This window comes from Podarcis vaucheri (genome assembly GCF_965113315.1).
Source record: "Podarcis vaucheri genome assembly, chromosome: 8".
Classification (NCBI taxonomy): domain Eukaryota; kingdom Metazoa; phylum Chordata; class Lepidosauria; order Squamata; family Lacertidae; genus Podarcis; species Podarcis vaucheri.
The window spans coordinates 20,622,076-20,649,111 of record NC_138766.1 but is presented as its reverse complement, the minus strand read 5'-3'; the positions used below and the strand labels follow the sequence as shown (position 1 = coordinate 20,649,111).

Below are 27,036 nucleotides of genomic sequence, written 5' to 3'. Positions count from 1 at the left end.
AAATCTGTCATCTGAAGCCTAATGGTAGCTGATGGAAATGCCTGCATTTAAAATATCCTATATCTACCACTTAAAATAAATTGAGTTATTTAAGGAGCGAGAATTCAGTCTTTTATTCGTACTTTAGCATTATATGAAGTTACTATTTGTTATAACTGTTTCAGTATTACAGTGGTACTTCGGGTTAAGAACTTAATTCATTCTAGAGGTCCGTTCTTAACCTGAAACTGTTCTTAACCTGAGGTACCACTTTAGCTAATGGGGCCTCCCGCTGCCACTGCCACATGATTTCTGTTCTCATCCTGAGGTAAAGTTCTTAACCCGATGTACTATTTCTGGGTTAGCGGAGTCTGTAACCTGAAGCATCTGTAACCTGAAGCGTCTGTAACCCGAGGTACTACTGTAATGTATTTAACCTTTTAGATACAGCATATTAGCCTTGATTTTTGTGTGTCTGCATTTTGTGACTCTGATGCCTCCCTCCAACGTTGCTTTCCAGCTCTCCTTATCTGACCCCAGAGAGACACAAATGACATGGCCAACCAGGATGTTTTGCTGTGTCTGTTTTGAGTTAGAACCAGGGTGTTAATCCAGTATCTCTCCTCAAAGCTCTTTGACATGTTTTGGGAACAGGGAAGTAAGATATGGGGTCAGAATGTCAATAGCCCCCACTGAAGGCCTGGTTGTCAAGAGAACTGGGGTTAGCTGAGAGCAAATGTTTTCGGGCATGCCAAATAAGTTGATACCAGTATGGAGCCATGTATGCATGCATCCCATGACCTGTAACCATTCTTGATGTACATAGAAGGATGTTTCAATGTTTTATGATTCTTTGTGTGCTGTGTAGAAGTAAAACATACAGTGGTACCTCGGGTTGCATATGCTTCAGGTTACACACTCCGCTAACCCAGAAATAGTGCTTCAGGTTAAGTACTTTGCTTCAGGATGAGTAAAGAAATTGGGCTTCGGCAGTGCGGCAGCAGCAGGAGGCCCCATTAGCTAAAGTGGTGCTTCAGGTTAAGAACAGTTTCAGGTTAAGTATGGACCTCCGGAATGAATTAAGTACTTAACCCGAGATACCACTGTAATGGTAAAGGACCCCTAGATGCTTAAATCCAGTCAAACTTGACTATGGGGTATAGCGCTCTTCTCGCTTCAGGCCAAGGGAGCAGGCATTTGTCTGCAGACAGCTTTCTGAGTCATATGGCCAGCATGACTAAACTGCTTCTGGTGCAATGGAACACCGTGATGGAAGCCAGAGTGCACGGAAACGCTGTTTACCTTCCCGCCGCAGCAGTATCTATTTATCTACTTGTGCTGGTGTGCTTTTGAACTGCTAGGTTGGTAGAAGCTAGGACAGAACAATGGGAGCTCACCCCGTTGCGGGGATTCAAACTGCCGACCTTCTGATCAGCAAGTCCAAGAGGCTCAACGTTTTAGACCCCAGTGCCACTTGCACCCCTATTCTGTTCTTTTCAGATGTGTCTCATGGCAGACCTTCCCTTGACTGGTTATTTGGCCACAGCAACCACGTTAAGTTGAGCTCTGTCCTATTGCACATTAGCTTAATTAAGCTAGGTCCCTCCTGGACTTGATTTATTTCCTAGGTTCCATGTTTATTTAAAGGTGTTCCCTCTCCTGGGCATGGACCTGAGATACAGTATAGGAGTAAATTCTTACTTCACTCAGAGGGGTCATAGGACTGCAGCTTTACTTGTATAGCAGTTATAACCTCTTCTTTCTGTCTTTTCAAAATACCCCCATTGCTGAATCTCTAATATAATGTTCTGCACTTTAAGAAAAGAGAAAGTTTTTTTACGATTCTCGGAGGACCTACCTGAACTCTTCCAGGAAGAATATTTTATTTCTACTCTTTTATTATTTACTTTTATGAGTCTAATGACAAGTAACATAAAGTGATTTTTTTTTGTAGGAAATGGCTAGTAAAAATCTCCATAAAATATCTTCCCATAAACATTGTCTCATCAGTCAGTCACTAAAGCAACAGCTCTCTCTCCTGTACATCTTTTTGACTGCAATCCTATACTCAGTTAGCTGGAAGGAAGCCCTAGAAAATCAATGGTGTTTACTTCCAGGTAGTAGGCAAGTATAGTATGCCACTGTAAGATACTTTATCTGGAAATAAGTCCCACTGAAATAAGTGAAATGTAGTTCTGAGCAAACAGGTTCAGGTTGTTGATGCTGTTAATTCTTTATTTATATACAGTCATACCTTGGAAGTTGAACGGAATCCGTTCCAGAAGTCAGTTCGACTTCCAAAACATTTGAAAACCAAATTGCAGTTTCTGACTGGCTTCAGGAAGCTCCTGCAGCCAATCAGAAGCCACGGAAACCCTATCGGACGCTTGGGTTCCAAAAGAATATTTGCAAACCGGAACAATCACTTCCGGAGTTGCAGAGTTCAGTAGCCAAAACATCCGAGTTCCAAGGTGTTCAGGATCCAAGGTACAATGTACTGTTTTTATTACTAAAATGGTAAATGGTTTGAAGCTCAACATCCAAAAATGAAGATCATGGCCACTGGTCCCATCACCTCCTGGCAAATAGAAGGGGAAGAAATGGAGGCAGTGAGAGATTTTACTTTCATGGGCGCCATGATCACACAAGCCATGAAATTAAAAGATGCCTGCTTCTTGGGAGAAAAGCGATGACAAACCTAGACAGCATCTTAAAAAGCAGAGACATCACCTTGCCAACAAAGGTCCGTATAGTTAAAGCCATGGTTTTTTCCAGTAGTGATGTATGGAAGTGAGAGCTGGACCATAAAGAAGGCTGATCGCCGAAGAATTGATGCCTTTGAATTATGGTGCTGGAGGAGACTCTTGAGAGTCCCATGGACTGCAAGAAGATCAAACCGATCCATTCTTAAGGAAATCAGCCCTGGAAGGACAGATCCTGAAGCTGAGACTCCAATACTTTGGCCACCTCATGAGAAGAGAAGACTCCCTGGAAAAGACCCTGATGTTGGGAAAGATGGAGGGCACAAGGAGAAGGGGACGACAGAGGATGAGATGGTTGGACAGTGTTCTCGAAGCTACCAGCATGAGTTTGACTAAACTGTGGGAGGCAGTGGAAGACAGGAGTGCCTGGTGTGCTCTGGTCCATGGGGTCACAAAGAGTCGGACACGACTAAACAACTAAACAACAACAACAAAATGCAAAACATACCAGCAAAATCTGCAAATCACTTACAAGTAATACCATTTTTTCCTTAAAAGGGAAATTAATTATAGTAATAAGTTAAACAATTTCAAAATGAAGGTTCTGACTTTTTTCTTACAGCTTGATTATATACAAATCCATATGGTGGCATGTCCACTGAATTCAATGGGACCAAATCCTAGGATCAGTCACTATCTAGGATCATAGTCTTTATCTCACAGAACAAGGCATATATGAATGTTACTGGAGAGGGAATTCCATAAAACCAGACTTCTCCAAGAGGTGTAGATACGTAAAGAAAGCTTGGAGTCTGGTTTCCCTCCTGGCTCTGTACCCAACCTTGACAGCCCTGGTTGTCCTCAGTAACTTGCTAGACTATAACTTCCATCACTTTCAGCCAGAATTGCCAGTCGTCAGGGATGTTTGAAGTCTTAGCCCAAACCATCTGAAGGTCACCAGGTTGTGGAAGCCTGAAATCAAGGCAGTTGTTGAAAGGGCCACAATAGGATTGTGGGATAAGAGTTAAAGGACTGCACATAAAAGCTTTCTGGGAGATGATATATAATGAAATGAAAAAAATAATAATGCTGAAAATAACTTTTGTTAAGAAACCAAAAGCTTTTCTATTAGGAATTACAGGTACCAACATCCCAAAGGAACAGAAAAGACTTTTCATGTATGGGACAACAGCTGCCCAGATGCTACTAGCCCAGAAATGGAAAGAAGACAAAGTCCCTACCAGAGAGGACTTTGCTAAGCTGATGGACTATGCCAAGATGGCAAAACTGACTAGAAAACTCAGAAACCAAGAGGACAAAAACTTTATAAAAGAATGGGGGGGGGGTAATAAGCTATTTAGGAGACCACTGAAAGCAGATGGAAACATTAGCAGGCTTTTGATTTCACTTGTAGTGTAACAATTACCATGGATAATGTGGATTGATATAAAAGTTGAAGTATCAAAGAATATGTAGTATTAAATGTTTAAAATGGGGGTGGGGTGGGGGGAAGTCCTGAGATTCAGAGGAATCTCTGTAAATGGATATACATTTGGATTCCTTTTTTATAACTTTGTATTTGTAAAACCAAATAAAAATGATTTCACACACAAAAAAGAGTTAAAGGACTGCACAGTACATGAGTTAATTTCAAAACAACTGCTCCGGAAGAGAGAGATTTGTACGTTTGAGAATATACAACTCCCAGAGTATAGTTGCTTCATAGTGAAAACCAATGCATATTCAGAAGTTAGTCTTGCTGAGTTCAATGGTACTATTGAGTTGTAAACATCTGAAGGGCACTAGCTGGAATAGACTTATCAAAGGACGCTGCAATGCTATCAGTTTTGAACATGATTAATGGTCAATCTCTCTCTTTCCCTGGGAATTGCAGTTCTGTGTAGCTGTCTGTGAATTTCTAGCAGAGCACTCTCAGTGACCTCACTGGACAAACTGCAATTGCCAAGCTTCTTTGGGAGGAAGCCATGCCACTATGCATAAAAAATGTTATAAATTTGTAATGCACTTAAATTCATACCACTGGAGTGCACTAGCTCACTGTATAGATTTCCCCACCCCCTGCTGAATGAGAACAGATGTGCAACAATAAAAAAGCAAACGGCAACCTTTTATTGGCCACTGCCCATGCTCAACTTTTCCAGCTTGCTTGTATCGATTTTGTTATCACCACCTGTGGTTTACATCTGTGCTTTTAAGGCCCAGAGCCCGATAAATCTTTAAAAGACATGGCAAGTCTTAGAGCACCTTTGAGATCAGAAGGTGCTTCCCAGGCTTAATAGATAAGGAATTCAAGTGGAATACTCAACACTTCAGAAAGCAAGATTATTCCCTCAGTGGAATATTTTGTTGTACTACCTGACCCTGCACTTTTGAAAGCAAAGACAATGAGGTTGTTCTTGGGAGGGAAAAAGAACATGTCCCTAAGTACCGAACAGATGAAACTGCTAACTTCTCAGCATCTTTGCAGTATACACTGTGGAATTAGGGGTTGGATGTTGCCATGCTCTCAGATAAGCTGCTTAATGCAAGCCCACACAACTTGTGACCCCACCAAACTGAATAGGGCCAGTTTCAGGTTCAAGACCACCCTGGACAAAGTACCCTTTGGCAGTTTAGTCTCTTCCTTCAGAAGGATTGATTCAGTTTCAGGCCAATGAAAGCAGCAGGAGCATTCTAACCAGTCTTTCTTCATTGGCGATCACTCACAGCCGAGTAAGATTGCCCCCCATAAACATGGTTTTAACAGTGAGTCCATAAGTGACTGTGGAGGGCAATTCTGGATCCACGCACCCTTCAACAACAGGGACATGGGTTTTTGCATGGGAGTTGATCATGGTGAGGGTTTCCCAAATGCGCCTTCCTCTTAGCACATTTCTCCCTTTCGTCTCAAGTTCAAGTGTCTTCAAAACCCATGACACCTTTGGTAAAGGCTGTTCTCCAATCAGAGCACTTGCAGGTCAGTGTTTCCCAGTTGTTGGTCTTTATACTGCGTTTTTTTAGATTTGCCTAGAGAGATTCTTTCAACTTTTGTTGTCCACCAGCAGTACCAGACAGCTGGCACCCTGGTCATTCTCCAACAGCTTGGCCTGGCCTTCTCTTCCAGAACCTTGAGTCTACTGGCCTCCATTTTCCTTGGACCCACACCTTGGACCCTTCATTGCAGATATTACTGTGGATCACAGCACTTGCAAGCTTCAAGTAGGGTTGCCAAGTCTCCAGGTCTGACCTGGAGACTCCAGGTTTGCCTGGTTCTCCCCAGGTGGCAGATGGAGGGGTTCAATCTCCAGGTGGATGAAAGCACCTTTAAAAATGTGTGTGTGTGTGTGTGTGTGTGTGTGTGTGTGTGTGTGTGTTCAGAAGCATGCAGATCATGTGGACAGCTGAGAAACTAGAGTGGAGACTGGAGAGTCTGAACTGGAGGAGGTATTTATTTTCATTTGAAGTGAGGTAGAGGCTAGATGAATTATTTCAGGAAGAAATGACCACAACACACCCTGCTTCCCCCTATAATGATCCTCTCACTTCAGCTGGATCTGGGAACGCCCTCTTCTGCTAATGCTATTATCCAACCAGTGACATATTTGCTCCTATGTTAAGTTTATGGTTTTTACCTGAATGATATGCTCCCAGTGATTGTGGCTAATGCTTAATTTGTCACTGTTAATGACATCATGGAGGCCTGCTCCATCACGTCACTGGGATCTACCTAAAGGTTCCAGGTTTGGGCCTTGAAATATCAAGGTCTGGGGTACTCCTGATCTGTGTTGTGGAACTCTCCACATTGAGGTTCATAGTCTAGCAGAGACCAATAACCAAGCAACAAGTAGTGATACAAGAAGGACTTCTTGTACAAGAATGGTGTATAAGAAAATTGACTCTGCATACACACATACTTTTACAAATCTCCACAAGCAGCCTGATACATGTATCATTGATTTTATCTGCCCCCACTTGTCCCACCTTCATGCGGTAGTTATAAGCAACCTTAACTACACATTCGGGAGATTTCCACTGCACTTCTCTGCCCCCACCTAACCCTTCCCAACTTCCTTCATGCTTCTGACTTGCCATCAGTGCAATCTACTTAGTGCTAACACTTGCCTCACCAGCATTTACGTACTTAACACATGGCTTAACCACAAACCTCATCTGTTACCATGTGGTACATGAGTGGTGCTGTGGTCTAAACCACTGAGCCTCTTGGGCTTGCTGATCAGAAGGTCAGCAGTTCAAATCCCCATGAGCTCCTGTTGCTCTGTCCCAGCTCCTGCCGACCTAGCAGTTCAAAAGTACACCAGTGCAAGGAGATAAATATATACCATTGTAGTGGGAAGGTAAATGGCATTTCTGTGCACTCTGGCTTCCGTCATGGTGTTCCATTGTGCCAGAAGCAGTTTAGTCATGCTGGCCACATGTCCCGGAAAGCTGTCTGTGGACAAATGCTGGCTCCCTTGGCCTGAAAGCGAGATGAGCGCCACAACCCCATAGTCGCCTTTGACTGCACTTAACCGTCCAGGGGTCCTTTACTGTTTACCTTTACCTGTCATTGCCTGCAACTAGGAGATGCAACTGTTAGAAGCTTACAACAAGCAAACATTGCATTTTCCAGAAATAGGCCCTAGATTTGCACCGCTTGCTTTGCTATTTTCTTTGCTTTTTATTTTATTTAGCCAGACTGCCTCCATTTTCTAACAAACCTAGCAGCCCTAGCTTCCAGAGGTATCTGGTTGGTCAATGCTGACTTAGAATTAGACTTAAATATTGTGGTCTTTTTGTAAAATATCTTGACCTCATATCTGTCTTCCTCCAAAACTGTGCTTCCTGTGCTTAACTTAAAAGCAAGGACAACTGTTTGTATTGTTGTTTGTTGGAAATTTGCTTGGGACTTCAACAGTGAATAGGTATGAGTCAACTATGGCACAAGTGGCCCAATAAATAGGTCATACAGACCTTGGAGGAAGCTCTTGCTATTAATTGAAGATTACTGATAATATCTATAACAGTATGTGAAAGCTAAGTTTATTTTGGTTTGGTGGAGAGTTCCAGAGAAATGATAAAATCCACTGCCAACCATAATGTTTGTCTCTGCCGTGATAAGTGATTTCGAAGGGAATATTTTCCCACAACAAAAGAAGAAAGTTTTGTTTGGAAAGATATAGAATTTTGAAAAAAGTAAACACTTTCTGTTTATCCAGTAGTGGGAAATTAAAGAGATACAAGGCCTTAAAAAGTTAAATTAGGTTAAGTCTTACAAGCCATATGGGAGAAGAATTAACTTCTCAGTCAAAGAAATAGTCCTGGAAAGAAAAATGTAATTAAACGGCAAACAGTATTTCTTCATGAGGAAATACAAGTTAGCAGAATCCCCCCAAGTATTGCATATGTGCATGATTTTGAAAAACAGTTTAACCAAATCTGGCAATAAAGTTACAGTAAATAGTCCCAGTGTAGATTGCATTGGAGTGTGTGCCATTGCGTCTATGTACCATTTTGCCAGATACTATTTATCTGAAAGAAAGCTATTTCTTAAACAAAAGTGGGCCTGACCATGCTACAGAGGCCCACTATGTGGTTGGCCTTTTAAGGTGTTGCTGACTGGCCTGGCAGGAGCAACACCCAATGACAAGCCATCCAGCAAGGCACCACCCCCGTAACGCCGGTTTGAATGGTCCTATTGGCCAATTTGAATGGTCCTTTTTGACAGGAATCAGCCCAGTGGCTCCAAGGCCACAGGATGATTCCCCAGAATGCCTGTTAAGCGTTTGAGGCTTAGCAGTGTGGATTGAGGCCAGAGCAAATGTTGCCCCTGGGAGTGTGGTGAGTGGCCATTCTCAAAGAACCGCATGCCCATGCATTTAATCTATTTTACTGGAACTCTTATAACATCTCAATTGATTTGCATCTTAGTGCCAAAACCGAAGTAATAATCTCTTCTCCCCCCCCCCCACATTAGTAATTTAACCATTTGCCTCTGCTGGAGTCCTGATCTGGATAGGGTTCATTTGTCCCAATTCATACGGTAGTTGTGTATTTCTGTCATGGCAAGAGTAAAGGGTTAAGTCCCTTCTTCCTTCTCCATCTTCCCTGACATCACATTCTGTGCCACACCCACAGCACGGCTATTTACATTTTTTTAAAAAAAATCTGCTTCGAATCCCCGTGATGGGGTGAGCTCCCATTGCTCTGTCCCAGCTCCTGCCAACCTAGCTGTTCAAAAGCATGCCAGTGCAAGTAGATAAACAGGTACCACTGGGGTGGGAAGGTAAATGGCGTTTCTGTGCACTCTGGTTTCCGTCACGGTGTCCTGTTGCACCAGAAGCAGTTTAGACATGCTGGCCACATGACCCAGAAAGCTATCTGTGGACAAACACTGGCTCCCTCGGCCGGAAAGCGAGATGAGTGCTGTACCCCATAGTCAAGTTTGACTGGACTTAACCATCCAGTGGTCCTTTACCTTCTTTTTACCTTTATATTTGTATGTGTGTGTGTTTTTTGGGGGGGTATTGCCACAAGCAGGTATGGACTCATGAGATTACCGTATTTTTGGTCTATTTCAGTTTTGGATGTATTCATTTCTAATTTTGTTCCATCCAATTTCTTTATTTTTGTTCATGACACACCCACACACAAAAATTAATATTTAAATACAGTGGTACCTCGGGTTACAGACTCTTCTGGTTACAGACACTTCAGGTTACAGACTCCGCTAACCCAGAAATAGTACCTTGGGTTAAGAACTTTGCTTCAGGATGAGAACAGAAATCACACGACGGTGGCGCGGCGGCAGCAGGAGGCCCCATTAGCTAAAGTGGTCTTCAGGTTAAGAACAGTTTCAGGTTCAGAACGGATCTCCAGAATGAATTAAGTTCTTAACCCGAGGTACCACTGTAATACTGTATTATGTGGTCATCCAAGGTATGACTCTTAATACAGTTTCCCAGTCTTCTTTTACAGGTAATAGCCCATGGGGACACTCATCTTTATTCTGTGCAGCAGTTCTGCATTGCAAAATTCAGATTAGTGTGAAATACAAAGAATAATTGTGTTCCCATCCACACATCAGTCCAAGAGCTGTAGATCAGGTCAGTTCACTGTGGAATATAAACAGTCAAATCCCTCAAATATTGCTAGTAACAACAATCACTTAATGAGCTGATTAACAGAGTTTTCATGTTTCATAGCTAGCATGTAGATACATTGTTGACCTCTGCAGTGCAATGCTTTCCCCAACATATTAATGGAACTCTGCACAGCCCACCCCTAGAATGTGCATTAGTTTTCAGAAGAGAGATAATGTAATTCAACTTTGGTTGCAGACATTTTTTTGTTATTCTGTTAATTTTATTTCAGGGCAGAAAAGGTTATTATAAAAGTAGGTAAAATGGAAAGAGGGAGATGGAGATGAAAAGTGTCGGAGAATATGTGGTTAAATTAGTGCATTTTATCACACCTGGTTCATATTTTTTAAAAAATAAAAATAAAAATTGAAAGGCGGTTTTTTGCAAAATGTGGAAAGATTTCGGGACAGACTGTACACTATAGACCTCAGCTGATTTTTTATTTTTTTAAAAATGCATTTTTAAAATTGGGTTTTATAAACAAGAATAATGTTATACAAACAAGTAAATCCAAATTTTATCGTGTCATTTGTATATCACAAAAATTGCATAATAAAGGTGGGAAAGTATCTGCAACTTGTTTCATTATTAGTGGTCAGTGTGTATATGTTCTTGGTTTATGCATTGGTTTTTGAAAAGGATAACAAAGATTTGCTTTGTAAGGCATTGTTATTGTTTCCACTGGGCAGGCAATAGTAAGAACTGGGAAATGACATTTTGTTTACCAGATGGAATGGAAGTAGTTGGCAGATTTAAATATCAGAGAGAGTAATGGGTCCTTTGAGATGTGATAGGAGAAAATGGCACTGCTTTATACAGAGAACACACTTTCCCCCAATACTGACACAATCGGAAAGAATTTACTGAGTTAACTAATGGTCACTTGTCTTAATGTATCAGCTAAGATATTGGTCTTCAACTGGTACATTGGGAACTTAAGGTATATAGGGGGATGGAGGTCACTACCACTGAACAAATATGTTGTGTAAATATAAAATGTGGGTCCCCAAGTGCATGTCTGGGCTAGAGGTGTCTCCCAGGTCTGAAAAGGCTAAGGACTGCATTTGTTGTACCAATTTTGATGATTTTTCTTTCCTTTTTACTACATCCTTGCTTTTCTCTGAAAATTGAAAATAAAGCATTTTTTAAATATAACAACAACAACAACAACAACACTTAAAAGTGATTCCCATGGGATTAAACATGGATTCCAATTTTAACTTTTGGAACAGAACTCTACAAATGATGCACGATTAATAGTGTCTGGATGTTGCACTGTGAACTTTCGCTACCCCCTGTTTCAAGGGCTCTGCATGGCTGCTGTCAGTTTCTGCTTCCAACCTCTAAAACCACTTCAGTTGACTTGCAACTACTTCTTATCTCTTTCCACCAGCCACAGGGTCCAAATAAAAGCTTCCCTCCTGCAGATTGCTTAAACCTGCAGGAAATGTGCCTTTCTTCATAAGAGCAAGGATAGGAGAGAGTGGGGAAGGCAGGCAGGCAAAAATAGGATACGAGAGTGCTCTGCTGAATAAAGTGCAGAGATGCAACCATAGAAGCAGGTTACTTTTTCGCTGCTGTGTATTACCTTTGGGTCACATCAGACAGTTACAGTCCCATTTTAAAATAATAATAAAGATGCTATTGTCTCTAAAGAGGCTGGGCTGAGGTTTCATTAGGAGGTAGAAAGAGAGGTTTATTTCTTCCCTTCATGTATGCATACTGCTACTCTTTCAACAGGAATCCACTCCACATCATGAAGCAGTGCAAATAATTCCCCAGGTACATTTCTGGCACTATGATAATGACCAATGAAGCCGTCGTTAAGTCAGTGTGGGCCATATGTAAAAATTCAGAGACCCACAGTATTCAAAAGACTTTGGAAAATAATAGCAATGTACATCCATGGAATGCATGTGCAGTTTCAACTTTCAATATTTTTAAAACCTGAAAACTGCTTTGCAGTTGAAATAGCTGCACTTTGTGGAAAGATGATAGTCATTTTGGGCGTAGATTAATATCTTCTAAAATCACCAGTAGTCTGAAGACTAATAATAATAATAATAAGTCTGTGGGCAGGGGAATAATATTGGTACGATTGCTAATTTAGTGAAAGGCAGGTAATACACTATATATTGCATCTATATTTCCTTTAGGGGCTTAAAGTAGCATACAGTATATTTGTAGGGACGAGGGTGGCACTGTGGTCTAAACCACTAAGCCTCTTGGGCTTGCAGATTGAAAGGTCGGCGGTTCAAATCCCCCTGATGGGGTGAGATCCCATTGCTCTGTCCCAGCTCCTGCCAACCTAGCAGTTCGAAAGCATGCCAGTGCAAGTAGATAAATAGGTATCACTGTAGCAGTAAGGTAAACAGCATTTCCATGCACTCTGGTTTCTATCACTGTGTTGTGTTGCACCAGAAGCAGTTTAGTCATGCAGGCCACATGACCCGGAAAGCTGTCTGTGGACAAATGCCAGCTCCCTTGACCTGAAAGTGAGATGAGCGTTGCAACCCCATAGTCACCTTTGACTGGACTTAACCATCTAGGGCTACTTTACCTTTACCTTTACTGTTACCTTTACCTTACAGTATATTTGAAAATGTGTGCTAGGGAACATATCCTCCCTAGGCACTGCCTGGACTTAGACCTGCTCATCATCAGCCTCCAACAAGGAGGCTGTACTTTTATGCCTTGTTCTGAAACTGATAAATGAGTCTGATGAGGAAAGTGGAAGACAATGAAGAATATACACTAGCTATTTTCTCATACACACAGCACTAGAAATCAGTGTTCTCCAATAAAATTGATCAGGAGCAACAGAATTCTTACACGTCTACAACCTTCATATGCATTCCCTAAAAAAACTCTAAGTTTCCTAGAGGCATCCAACTTTCTGCCATTGGAGACAGAGTGCTGGATTTGACAATCTTTCGATGTGAGTCAACAAACCAATTCATATCATCTTCCCATTTCTACTTCACAAATCCATCACCATTCTATACTTTGACCTCTCTTCAAAAGGGGACTATATGCTTTTCATGGATGTCTTCCAATGGCTAATTTCCTAATGCTTCCACATGGCTCTGCAACTCTGAGAGAACCTACATACGAGATGTGAAATTCAATAACCTCCATGACCAGATGGGCTTGCTCCTTATTGCGAAAATGGTATGTTCTCAAATATTTCCTTCTGGCTACATTCCAAAGAAGGAAACAATTTAATTATGTGCTAGTGCTGTGAGGGCCATTATATTGCTTAAGGTTGAGCTTTCAGGAGAACTGGCACTCAAGTCTATTGAAGATTATGTGTATCTCCAACCGTACATGAGTCAATTAATAATGTGAAATTTTTCAACTAGAGGAGGGCAGGATTAGTTCTTATGACAGTTTGTTAATTGATTCCTGTAGATATAATGCAGGCCATGATGACACCAGAGTCTAATTTTATTGAGTGGGATGTGAAGAAGACTGGGTGAATAATATTTCTCATAAAGTTCATTTTATAATTCCAGGTTCTGCAGTGTGATTTTCATTTAAAGTATACCCTCTTATTTTCTTATCCCAAATGCCTTAATTAAAATTGATCCAAGTGACAGAATGTTAATAACACATTCAGTTATAATAATTTAAATTGGTTGTTCATGAAGGACTCAGGCGATAGGGCAAAACATCAGATCCTATGAATGGTAGTGTTGTGGCTGTTCCCTAACACATTTTGTGCCAATCCATTATGATGCTGTACAAATTCACTAACAATGCAATCCTATATGAGTCTATTCAGAAGGAAGTCCCGCTGCTTTTAATCTCGCCCCTGAGTTTTTAAGCTGCATATTTATATTTTATTGGTTTTTCACCATTCCTGATTTTTTAAGAAATAAAATCTCGCTGTGAGACACCCTGAGAACCTGATTCTAGCTGGTGTTTAAACACTATAAAAATCAACAACTAGATAAGTACATATCAGATTCATCAGCTCCTACATTGCTTCCAGTTCTCCTTCAGTTTGGACTAAATGATATATCATGCAGAACCAGAATTGAAATAAGGGCCATCACATATACTAAACAACTTTTGTTGCATCAAAAAACACAAAATGAGGTTCTTCCTTAAAAAAAAACTGTGTGCTTATGTAGATGAGGGACCTTACATAGGTTTATCACGAAAAGGAGTTATGAAAAATGGCAGATATAATTTTAAAGGGGACATAAATCCTTTCACTTCGTGATATGCGAGAACCTCCTAATGCAGGTTAAATAGACCCAGAGGGGACGTTATCCTCAAACAGTTTTCAGTAGGATTTTATTCTTTGAAGTTGCTAGCACTGGATACTGTCAGAGATAGGATATTGGGCTAGATAAACGGCTGGTTTGATTTAGCGTGGCAATGCATCAGGACTCTTCAGGACTCTGCTGAATCAGCTCTGCTGATTTCAGGGACAAAGAACAGTTCAAGTGGATCAGATATACTCATCCTAGAAAGGAACAGGTCTGAATTTCCCTCCCTGGTTCTCTTTAAGTGGCAAGAAGCATAACCTTGAGCAAGCTAATTGCTCTCACTGTGCATTGATTTCTTTATCCCAGCCTTTGTCAACCTGTTGCACTCCAGATACTTTAGACTACATCTCTCATCAGCCCAAGCCAGCATGACTGCCATGTGGCCTGGGGTTAATGAGAGAAAACATCCGGAGGGCACCAGATTGGTTGATTTAGTCCCAGACAAGCAGTGACATTCAATTTTTCATGGGTCTCTTTGTTTCCTTAAAAAAAATAATTTAAATGTATGTCCTACTTTTGACCTGTCAAGAGAGGTCTACACGCAATAAAACCAACAGGAAACAATTTGGAATAAGTCAACAATTAATAAAAGAAACCAAAGCTACTATCAACTTTTTCCCATTTTATCTCAAAGACTGGTTGTAAACAGCCTCCTAAAAAATGGTAAGCATGCTGGCCTGATGTGCCTCATTTGCTGAGAAATGCTACACAGAAGGTGTTACTGTGGAAAAGTTTAAGTTTGACCTGATTTTGATCAGTGAAGTGCAAGGCCTCAATGCAAATGGGGAGAAAGCTTCCTTTGAGGAACCTCACTTGGATTATGCAGGGAAACACTTTCAGTATGAATTGGTCCTGCAAATATAACTGAAAGCCAGTGCAGTTCCATGCTCACCCATGCTCTGGTACAGGAATATGGCCACCACTTTATGTTGGTGCTGACCTTTAAAGCCTCCAATAGCCTTGGTCCTGTATACCTGAAGGAGCATCTCCATCCCCATTGTTCAGCCCTGACACCGAGGTCCAGCTCTGAGGGTCTTCTACCAGCTCCCTCAATGCGATAAGTGAAGTTACAGGGAACCAGGCAGAGGACCTTCCTTGTAGCGGTGCCTGCCCTGTGGAACGCCCTCCCATCAGATGTCAAGGAGATAAACAATTACACAACTTTTAGAAGACATCTGAAGGCAGTCCTGTATATGAAGGTTTTTAATGTTTGATGTCACATTGTGTTTTTATGTTCTGTTGAAAGCCACCCAGAATTGGCCGGGGCAACCTAGTCAGATGGGTGGGCTACAAATAAAGCAACAACCTATTACTGGAATGTTTGTATACTTTTCAAAGGTAGCCCTAAGCAGATTGCATTACAGTGGTCCAAGATGGAAACTAACAAGCATATATTATAGTGGCCAGATGTCCACCCTCCAATATCAGGAGAACCTGTGTCCCTCTAGCATGACCAATGGTCAGGGATGATTCGAGTTGTTACCTGAAGAGGAACAGATTCACCATCTCTGTCCTAGCAACAGACATAGTTGGCAAACTGGACAAAACCAGTAAGGCTTCTTTCTGCAACAGTGTTCCCTACTGATGTTCAAGCAGCTATGTTGGGTCTAGGTGAATCTCTAGACCAAGGGTAGCTAACTATGGCCCTCCAGATGTTGTCAAACCCTATATCCCATCAGCCTTAGCCAGCATAGCCAAAGGTCAGGGGTGGTGTGGGTTGCAGTGTGATAACATCCGGACAGCCACAGGTTATATACCCCTGACATAGATTGTGGGACTATTCCTGAAGGAGGTTGTGATCCCATAGGTCACAGGGAACAGGTTGGTCCCTACTCCCCATATCAACAAGGGTCCCCAAAATCAATAACTCGGTCTTATCAGGACAGAGCTTAAGCTTACTATCCCTTATCCAACTGCTGGCAAGAATTCACCACCTCCCATGATCTCTATTAGAGGAATTCTATTTGAATAACATCTATTTGAGGAATTCAGTCTCTGTGAGTTCCACTATGAACTGACCTAATTCACACCACTCAGACCAAAGTTTAATGGAACGATGCTGTTAAAACAAATGGAAGATCTATCTAGTTATGTAATTTGTCTAGATCCTGAAATCATATTTCTTGGTAGTATTAAAGTTCATGTACAAATGTCAAAACAGCCAAAATTTGGGACTATGCTTTTAACACAAAGACCTTGCTTCTAAATGGAAATGAGGAGAGATACCCTTTTGATAACAGAAGGGTTAAATGCGCAATGATGCACAGATTAATTAAATTAACAGCATATGTGCAAAGCAGATAGAACCCACAAGCGAAGCATTTTTAAAAGTGTCCATTTGTCCCCTTAAAGTGTCTCTTTTAATGATAATAGGAGTAAAAAAAAAACCTGGGTTGGTTAAGAACTTGAGCCAAACCCAAATGTATTTGTGGAAATTATCTGCTCTTAGTTATTAAAGTGGGCAAATGTTTTGTGTATGTTTTCCCTCTGTGCTCATTATAAAGTGCTATGCATGACATTATTAATCTCCATCTAGAATTATTGTAAGTATGATTGGGGATTAGTTAAAAACAATTTCAAACTCTGGGTCAGGGGTCCATTTCCAGGTGGGGTGGGAGTTCATCTATCAGTTCATATGATTGAGAGGTAGAAAGTTATACTATTATTTAGACTTACCAGTTGCTTGTTACCTAAAAGATCTCCAAATAACTTACATTTTAAAACATAAACATAAATCCATTGTATCATTTTTTTTTTTAAAAATATAAACTATTAACATTCTCATTCAAACACCTGAAATCACAAACAAATATAAACAACATTGCCCCCAGCTCCACAAAGTGTGCTTTGGCAGCGCACTAACGTCAGAAAAACTCAGCTAATCTGGGCGGTAGGAACAAGTGTTCACCTGGCATCAAAAGATGTCAGCAAATGTCCCTGGCAGACCACAACAGAGAGAGTATTCCAAAAATGGGCAGCCATAACTTGGAGAGGCTTATCATATACAGCAGCAAGGAGGAAAATATTTGTGTCAAGTGGGTAATTTTGGGGGAGGGGAGATCCAGCAGCAAGTGGGGACTTCTCTCTTTCTCTTCCTCAAACCCAGCGGCTGCCACGAAAAGGAGAATTCTCTCTTGTCAGGGGTCTGAACTGATTGCTTTCAGTTCTTCTTCTCTTTCTCCTTCCATCCAGTGGAGTAGTGTGAGGGTGCTGCAGAGGAGTTGTTCCACGTGCAAAATTAGTAGGTCGTTCGTCATTTCACCTCCCGGTGCTGCCTCAATACAGCTGCTTGCTTCCATCACTGGGCTCCATTGAAAACAGGGACCAGGAAGTGAGCTCTCCAGACAACGGAATGACTCTTCTTTTATTATCTCTGCAGCTGTGATCTCCTGGGTGAGGTGGATGCCCTTAGGCAAATGAATGTGCATGCATACTCTGTCAGTTTCCCTCCTCTCCAACCAACCCCACCTCCGTGTGGCCCCAGGCACTGGCAACCTGCATTATGCCATTGCTTCAATCACTTTATTGCAGCTCCCCCTCCCATTTCACCCCCTCTGCCCAACTTCCCTCACTCAGGGTTCTCCTCCTGTGTGAAATTATGCTAAGGCCTGCATGTCATCTGTGGCTTTCCGACCCCTTTCCTGCCCATGTGTTACTCTTGTTTTCTGAAATCTTGCCAGAAGCTACTGCAGCTGCCACTGCTTGTCTACCAGTAGTGGAGGGGCTGGAGCTGGTGGGGCACCCATGGGAGCATAGCCTTTTGCGGTTCTTCCACCTGAAGCAGCTGCCTCAGCTGGCCTCACTGGTAGGTCAGCTCTGCTATATTGACCCTAAAGCAAAATAAAATTCTGTGCAGGCCAATGTCCTCTTCTCTACCTCTTCAAAGCTACTTGACTAATGGCAAACTCTTGAGGGTCTCTGACCTCCAGGTGGCTCTGTATGCTGCAGAGCTTTCGCCAACTGGATGTCCTCATGATGTTTTTGACTACAATTCCCTCAGACCCCAGCCAACATAGTCCTAGTCCATAACATGTCTGAGGAAGGCTGATTTATAACCTCTCTCACACATCTCTAGATGGATATCTCCTTCTAATGGTGACTACCCACCATGACCAGCATTTTAATGTGCCTAATTTGCCAATGAGAAATTCTATCTGTCTGCTAAAGATAGCTTGGATCAAATAATCAAAGAGATTTCTTTTCACATTCTCAGTGGCAGAGGCGTGATAAGGATGAGAAGGAACAATTTCTTTTTGAGGAATCTAATCGCTCCCGCAATAAAATACAAGCAGCCTTTGTAGCCATGCAGGGGAAGTCAATGTGAAACAATTTGTGACAAAAACATGCTTTCCAGTGCAAAACAACTGATAATGGAAACTCCTTGACCTGGATTCCATTTTTCTTCTTTTTGGAGTAACCAGTATACTTCAGCAGGAAAGAACAGCTCTCAGATTGGTCCAGGAAAAAGGCAATATACAATTTGTGCATTAGGTAACATGGGTTTTTATTATATATATCTATATAGGAGAACATCAGGAGATATTTGGTTTTCCTTCTCTATTACAAATTGCTTTAAAAAAAAATGGTATTGAAAGAAAATAGCCTGTGCTAAAACAACTTATGCTCAATATGCAATAAACTTCAATGAGTTCTCTTTCACAGAGGGTGGAAGGAACACTCAACAGCCTGAGTTCTCCTGTGCCCTTTTACTACTGGGGCAGAAATCAAGAAGAAATTGCTCAGGGCCTACTGAAGTAATGAGACATTTGGGATAGCCTAGGTTCCAGGAGTAGCTGTTGGGAAAGTGCACCACTGCAGACTTGGTCTCCCAGCAGTGGTGTCCCTGCCACATACTAGGTTGGTTCAAGGAGAAGAAAAGGTTGGTAGTTAGGTCAGATTAGTTTGAGTGCATTGCAGAGCATGCTACATTGCATATGCCAGTGCTCCCACCCTTATTGCAGATATTGATATTGTGCAGCTTGAGGCAATTGGATGCACAAAAACTGACTCCTTTTGGAATAAAACATTGTCCAGATTCATAAGTATTGATTCAAAGTTTTACTATCCAGAACTGCTTCAAAACAGGTACAAAAAAAAAAGGATCCATCCAAATAATTACAGAAGACATGGTTGTCCAAGAAGTAGGCCCATCTTCTTAGAAATAAAATAACTTATAATCTGGCAAACAGATCTCTTGATCTGCATTAGCCTGCATTCCAACCCAAAGCTGTTGAGCTCTTGAAGGAGTCATTTTCACATTCTTCTCCCACAGTGTCTGGGGAACAAAGAAAACAGCCACCATCCTTCAATACAGTGAATTTACAATTGAATACCTTCATCACATGATCTAAAGTTAAACACTCAGTATAAGTTACAGGTGGTAGCCGTGTTCGTCTGCCATAGTTGAAACAAACAAACAAACAAAATTCCTTCCAGTAGCACCTTAGAGACCAACTAAGTTTGCTGTTGGTATAAGCTTTTGTGTGAATGCACACTTCTTCAGATATGTGTGCATGCACATGAAAGCTCATACCAGTAACAAACTTAGTTGGTCTCTAAGGTGCTACTGGAAGGATTTTTTTAAATTTTGTTTTGACTCTGTGTAAGAGCAGGGAACATCACAGTTAATTATCAACTAGTTAAAGCTCAGAGAGCTCTCAGTATGCTGCCATGGAGAATCCCCAGTGTTAGCTATACAGATACGGGCATTCTCCATTTCACTGTCAATGAAACAATTATACTTAAGAACCTGACCTTGCCAGTGTCATGCCCCACCCCTGTAGCATCCTGGGATATGGCAATGATGTCATTGCCAGGAGGTACTGCCCTCCCTGTCTACTGCTCTTCCAGGTAGATACTCCCCAGGAAGCTTTTTCTACAGCTTTGGTTATCGTAACCAACTTGACTGGATTTTTGTGTGGATAAAAAGTGGGGGGAAGAATTAAGTCCTTTGGCTTCAGCTACTGAGGTGGGAGGTATGGTATAAGTGTAATAAATGCATAAATAAATGTACACCAGTTGCCAGCTGGCATCCACCTATCACGGGAAACAAAGGAAGAGTGTGTCATTGGAGGTGATATCAAACTGCTGGAGAGTTACAGCACCTGCTGTAGCTGTAGAGGTCAATATAGGAGAGACATGTTTTGTTGCAGCTGGGGCAGATGAAGGTGTCAGCTTGTGCTGATTCAGGTGTACCATTTCATTTATTCTTTCTGTGCTCCTCCATGCAGCCATTCCTCCTCTGGTCATTGCTGTGGATATACAGCCTGACTGATGGTCTCCAGGTGTTGTGGTTGTCTTTAAGCGACACCAGCATGGCAGGGTTAATGTCACCTTTGCAGGCATCTTTGTGACACAGAATTGATCTGCCAACAGGCCTGGTGCCTGAAGCCAGATCCCCAAAAAGGATCCTTGGGGATCCTTAGGGATCCTGCTATCTTCCATTCTGTGGGCGTGATCAATCCAGTGCAGATGTCACTGAGATAGCAGTGCAAACATGCTGGGAATGTGGGGTTAAAAGAGCATATCTTTGATTGAGACTGTCCCACCCAAACAATATAAGGTTATATCTAACTAACTTTTACCCAGAACAAATCCATTGAAATTAATGTATCTGTTTGTTTTGTCCATAGATTTCAATGAGTCTTCCCTGAATAGGTCTGACATTAAAGCAGAGGGATGGGGTCAATTTTAGCTAAGCAAACAGGATGCAGGGGTGAGGGGTGCTGAATCTCATCAAGGGCTTTTCGGTGACAGCACTGCAATTGTGGAATTCTTGTTCATGAAAAATGCCCATTTTTGTTTCATTTTTAATTAATTAACATTTTCTTTTATTGTGACTCTGTTTTTGTTAGCACCAATAATTTAAATACATAAATAATGTGTGCCGAGCACCAGGAGTAGGATTTAGGTGTAGCATGCATCCCCTCTAAATTGTGCCTTGAGTCACTCATGGTGTTTTTTTAAAAAAAAAAATCTGTCCAGTCTGAACTATGTTACAAAATATACAGTTCTGACTTCAAATATTCATTGCTTTCTATGCTAGGCTGTAAAGAACTTTGGGGAGGGGGGGGAGAGAGAATCCCCAAAGCTATAAATAACTCAATCCCCTCTCTGTATGACCAGTTGTAGATGGTGATGTATTGATTGAAGGGAAGGTTCATGTTGTAGAGCCTTTTAATGAAGGCTTAGCAACGACCATGATTTAAGACCATGAAAATGTTCTGTAGAGGTTGCTAAGAAACATTTAACAGGCACGTATCAAATCCTTAAGCCTAAGGATGAATTGTTCACTTGCTACCCATAAATTATGGCCAGCCAATGTTTAAGGAGACAGTGATAGAAGTGTATTATTGGTTCACAACAAACATCATCAGTGCTAAACTGCAGCAATAAATGCCATGTCCCTGGTGGACATCTTGGGCTTAATAGAGACTCAGAGTTTTCAAAGAAAGCTCACCACATCCATCACAGGATGTAGCAAGGATAGTATCTTGGCAGCCTTTGCTACAGTATGGCTTCCTCCACACAATATCAAGGTAACACTCACATTTATGAGCATAGCTGAGTTTTGGGCTAATTTGTGAGTCATTGTATGCAGTGTGTGTGTACTTTAAAGGAAGTCACAGTTTTAGACCGTGTTCGCTGGCAAAGTTAAAATTGACATGGAAATCCTGCAAACCTGTGAAAAAACTCATTGAACACAGTGAGATTTGCTTCTGAGCAAATGCACATGGGGCCACAATGTAAGTTTAGCAGTGCTTTTATTTGAGTCAAGAAATGTAACATCATTTGGCACTAGAATAATGAACTCCTTCCTCACTCCATTAGAAATGAGCTCCTATATTATTATTATTTATTGAATTTATGTACCGCCCTATACCTGGGGTCTCAGGGCGGTTCACAGATTGAACCTGGGACCTTCTGTGTGCAAAAGCAACTGCTTTTCCACTGAGCTACAGTACAGCCCTTGCCCAAGATAAGAGGAACACAGAAAGCTACGTAATACTCAACCAGAACATTGGTGTATCCAGTTCAGCGTTGTTTACACCGACCAGCAACAGCTCACCAGGGTTTAGATATAGGATATAGGAAACTGCCTTACACCTTCCAAGTCAGACCACTAGTCTATGTCATTTAGTGAAGTCTACACTGACCAAGGAGTCATTCCCAGTCTTACCTGGAGATGCCAGGGATGGAACCTGGGACCTTTTGCAAAGCAGATGCTCTAACACAGAGCTATGGGCCTTCCCCATATCATCTGTTCCATGTCCACTGTGATGGGATGATGAGCTGCTTGTGCGTAAAATCGTAGTCCCTCAGAGTTTGTGCAACTCCACAAACCTCTGTCTGTGACAGAGCTCCTCAGACATGTCTGCTCTAGTCGCTTGCAGATTCCGACAGTGGTTGTTTTCGGAAGCGCTTCCAGCATAAAAGCTCCTTAACGGAAACGCGTCTTCGGGACTCGCGGCGTGACAGCTTCCGGCGAGGAATGGGTCTCCCTATGGGAGCTTCAGACACCTCCCCACTGTTCTCGCTGGACGTGTCCCTGAACCCTCCCTCTTGCTCGCTTTCCCTCAGAGATCCTCCTCTCACCCTGCTAGTTTCTGCTTTAGCTGCTGCGTCTCTCTCAACCTCCGTGAGACTTTCCTCCAGAGACCCACCTCTCCCCCTGCTGGTCCCTGCTTCAGCTGCTGAGTCCCTCTCAACCTCCGTGAGCCCTTTCCCCACCTGTTCCTCCGATGGCAGTTCCCTGACATCCACTGAGCGTGCTCCGTCCTCACTGGGTGGTTTTGGCCCCTCCCCCTGTTTCTCCCTACTTCTCCCAACGCTGGGGTTCTATATGAGATCCCATCATGATCTCTAACCAGAATATATTGCATTGCAACTAGAAAAATCAAAGAGGAGTGGGTGTGGTCCAGCTGGTGATAACTGGCTTTAAGTTGCACAGACATCTGTTGAGGATGCTAAAGGCACAGTGTCTTATTTATTTATTTCCCATCTTTCCTCCAAGGGGCTGAAAGTGGCATACACAGTTCTTTTCGTTGACATTTTATCCTCAAACAAACCTTCTTGGGTAGGTAAGGCTAAGGGAGAGTGACTGGCTCATGGCCATCCCATGGGCTTTATGGCTAAGGGAATATTTGAAACTTGGTCTCCCAGATCCTAATGCAGTGCTATAACCACTATATGAACTAGGAGAGGATGTTTATTATGATAGGATTTGGGGCCCAATTGGGGTATCCTAAAGCTATTCAAGGGCTTCATTAGCAGAGCTAACAAAACTTACCTGTTAATAGTTGTTTAGCTGGAGTGGTGATAGACAAATGAGCTGTGGAGTCCTATTCTGGTGAAATATTTGTAAGACTTTCAAACTTAAGTTACAATACATACTCTGAATATGATTTGTGAAATTTCCTAAGTTCTGTATGTATGTTTGGGCAGATAAAGACATGTAAGGTCTAGATAGCACTAGAGATAGTACCGAAGAAGCCACAAATGAAATGATATAGTAATTTAAAACAAACAACTCTCTTGATGCCTTCAGCAGAGCCAGACATATTGGTGTAGCAAGTGCTGAACTGATTAATAGAAAGCTCTTTACAATACGAAGTTGGCTGCGATTCATTTTGGAGGAGGACGAGTAATTGCTGTGAAACAATGAAAAGTTGGTCCATTTAGAAATCTTACTTGAGATTGCTTTGTAAGAAACAACATGAAATGAGCAAAGTCTATTGTTCAAAAATCCCTTTTCTGCTGACCCTGGAAAAATGATTAAAGGAAAACTTCTGCAGTTGTTAAGACTTCGTTTTGTCTAAAATGAAATATAGAACCAGGACAGTTCTTCAGTATGTGTTCTTAGCAAAACTGTTAGATCCAAAACCCAAATGAATTTAGAGGGTCCTCTGATTTTAATCAATCAAATTCAAAAGTGAGTAGCAGTTTCGCTGATCTTGGGTTTGTACATGAACTGTCACTGAAATACTGCTACACCTGCATTAATAGGAAACTGATGGCACAGGTATGTTTAAGGTGGAGATGGGCAAGCTCTTCCCCTCAAACCAGCCAACCACCAAGCCCTTTACCACTTATGAGCTGGGGAGTCGCAGCTGTAGTGGTGGTTGTCCTATAAGTACAAAAGGGGCAAAGAAGATCAGACATCTCTCCTCTCTGGTACACTCATCACAAGCACATGAAGAAAAACTGGAAAATGTACATTTTAGAAGACATCTGAAGGCAGCCCTGTTTAGGGAAGCTTTTAATGTTTAATAGATTATTGTATTTTGTATTTTAATATTCTGTTGGAAGCCGCCCAGAGTGGCTGGGGTATAAATATGTTGTTGTTGTTGTTGTTGTTACATTGAAAAAATTGTCCTTACAAAATGCATATTTCCCCTCAAAAGCCACCAGGAAATTAGTGGATTTCCCCTGAGACATACTAGGGTAGGGGTCGGCAAGGCTTACCAGGCATGGGCCGGATCACTCTCACAGAGATCCTCCGTGGGCCGGGCCAGTGCAGCGTGACGCTGGAAATTGCATCTGTGCATGTCTGCGGCACCAGAAATCGCTTCTTCGCATGCCCAGAAACTGGAAATTGCGCCTGCGCAGAAGCAATTTTTGGTGTCTGGGCATGTGCAAAAGCAATTTCTGGCACCACTGACTGCGCAGACACAATTTCTGGCATCTGGGCATCCACAGAAGTGATTTCCAGAGCCACGGAAGAGAGTCCCCACACCGCACTGCACTGGTTTAGCTCAGCATGGGGGGACTCGCCAAGTGGGCTGCTTGGTTCAGGGGTGGCTTGTGGGCCGGTTAAACTGCCTCCGTGGGCTGCTTCCGGCCCATGGGCCGCAGGTTGGGGACCCCTGGACTAGGGCTTTTTCTCCTGGAACTCAGTAGCAGTACTATTTTTCTAGAAACAAGAGGTACCAGAACTCACCAGGAATGCCTCCCTTGTTCTCTTATAATAGCAGTGGCGCCCACCTGAGAGGTGCCGAAAGTGAGTTCCGGTGAGTTCTGGCTGAAACAAAAAGCCCCCTGCTGCCCATTGAGGTCAGCTTTCTTTCAAGGGAATAAATGAAACATGGACATGCTTCAAGGACTGTGTCCAATATAGGAGAGGCTGACCAATTGCATATTTTAGGAGGTATTTACTGAGACTTTTCTCAGGCACCATAAAGGGTACTAGGGGGCACACTGGCACCCATAGCCCCCACATTGGCACCCCCTGTGCTAAAGGAGCAAAATGTAGGCTCATCTAGATGCAAAAGAGTGGCTCTTTTATAAGAGTACTTGATGGCTGTCTGCATCTAATTGCTACATAACTCAGGATGCCATAAGGTGAACATAAAGGTAATGTTAATAAAAGCATCCCGGTGATAACAGGATGTCTAATGACATGCATGAATCTGAAGGGAACAGAGTGGGAAGGAACATTTTCAACTCAGGAGGAATTGTAGTCAATATTTTCCAGAAACCAACAGTAGGTAATTGCCTTATTAGAGTCTCCTGCTGCCATTTCCCTAGAAACAACAGCAACAAAACCACAAAAAAGTAGATGAACAAGGGGCCTTTTCTGCAGAAGATCTGTGCAAAAATAACTGCAGACGAAGCCAGTGTTGGATAGACTTGATTAGGATTTATTTTTTAATGCCCCCTCCCTCAGCACAGTGCCAAAGTGAACTGACCCCTCCCTCAACACAATGACCAGGTAACATCAACTGTCCCTTGCAAAGACCACTCTATGAACCTGCTCCTAGGAAGACTGAAAATTACTAGGAACAACAACAAAAATGGATTAATCTGCCATCGTGCTTTTAACAGCAGGACAACGAAATTTACTTTTACCTGTGTGGTCTTCACATGCCATCAATAGCTTTAATTTATAAAAGCCCCATTGATTTCAGTTTAAAAACTTCATATTTTTATTAATGCACTTCTAGTAAAATCTGTAGGGATTTGCATTGTCTAGTGGCAGCTGGGTTGTGCCTTATTATTTTTATCTTCCTCAACAGTCGATGTAGCTAAGATGATCACTCAAGCACCCTCACAAACTTACAGTGTGAACCATGAGCTATCTATCCAAAGGTATAACATCTCAATTCCTCCTCTTTTTAAATTTCCCAGTCTGGGCTAAGTGGACCTTGAATAACACTCACATCTGTTGAGCAGTTAAGAACTGGATGCATGTTTAAGTGAGCTCATTGATTAATGAAAATGACGGAGCCATTATAAGAGGATAAACAGCTTTGAAAGCAGTCACTATAATGGAGATTAAGATTTGGTAGGTAATGACCCAGCAAGTCAACACAATTTAGCTGGTGGAGACCTTTAAATGGATTACACAAAGGTTTACCTGCTCTTGATGTATCACAAATGACAGTGGGTAACTCTTCAAATGACAGACTACTTTAAAGTGTGTTTGGTTTCTGCGTGCATTTTAAGCTAAATTGTACAACCTGTGCACAGGGGAGTGGACAGCCTCAAAACTGGAGTAAAGTAATCATCAGGAGTGCCACCTTGGCCTCGCGATTGTGGGTGCCTTGGGTTGTGGGTGCCATGCAACATGCATGGCCCTGGCACTGAAATTTGTGGGTGCCTGAACCCTTCATGGGGAATGTTATGGGTGCTCAGGCACCCAGGGCCCCAGGGAGTTGGCACCTATGGTAATCATCAAACATATTATTAATACATGCTGACAAAGATTGGCAACTCCCCCCAACAACAATGCAAGAATAACAATTTTGTTAGCAACAGGTAGCAGAGAAATAAGAGAGCTGGCTGATAAAAAAATTGGTTTAGACAAATTCATTGAGGATATGGCTATCAATGTCTAATTGAAGCCCCCCATTTATCTTAACTCTTTACAGAGATGCTTGGGCTCTCTTCTACATTGAATGAACACACATACAGAGGGAGGTGGTATCATGACAGCAGGCA

General features: G+C 42.1%; 1 long non-coding RNA gene across 1 annotated transcript; it reads right to left on the bottom strand.

Annotated features, from left to right (window-relative positions):
• Positions 1 to 19,142: 19,142 nt before the first annotated feature.
• On the bottom strand, positions 19,143 to 24,406 carry LOC309538929. The gene is made up of 2 exons (XR_014222517.1): positions 23,387 to 24,406; positions 19,143 to 19,372 (listed from the first exon to the last, which is right to left on the bottom strand). It is a non-coding gene; the product is annotated as an uncharacterized lncRNA (long non-coding RNA).
• Between the last annotated feature and the right edge of the window lie 2,630 nt (positions 24,407 to 27,036).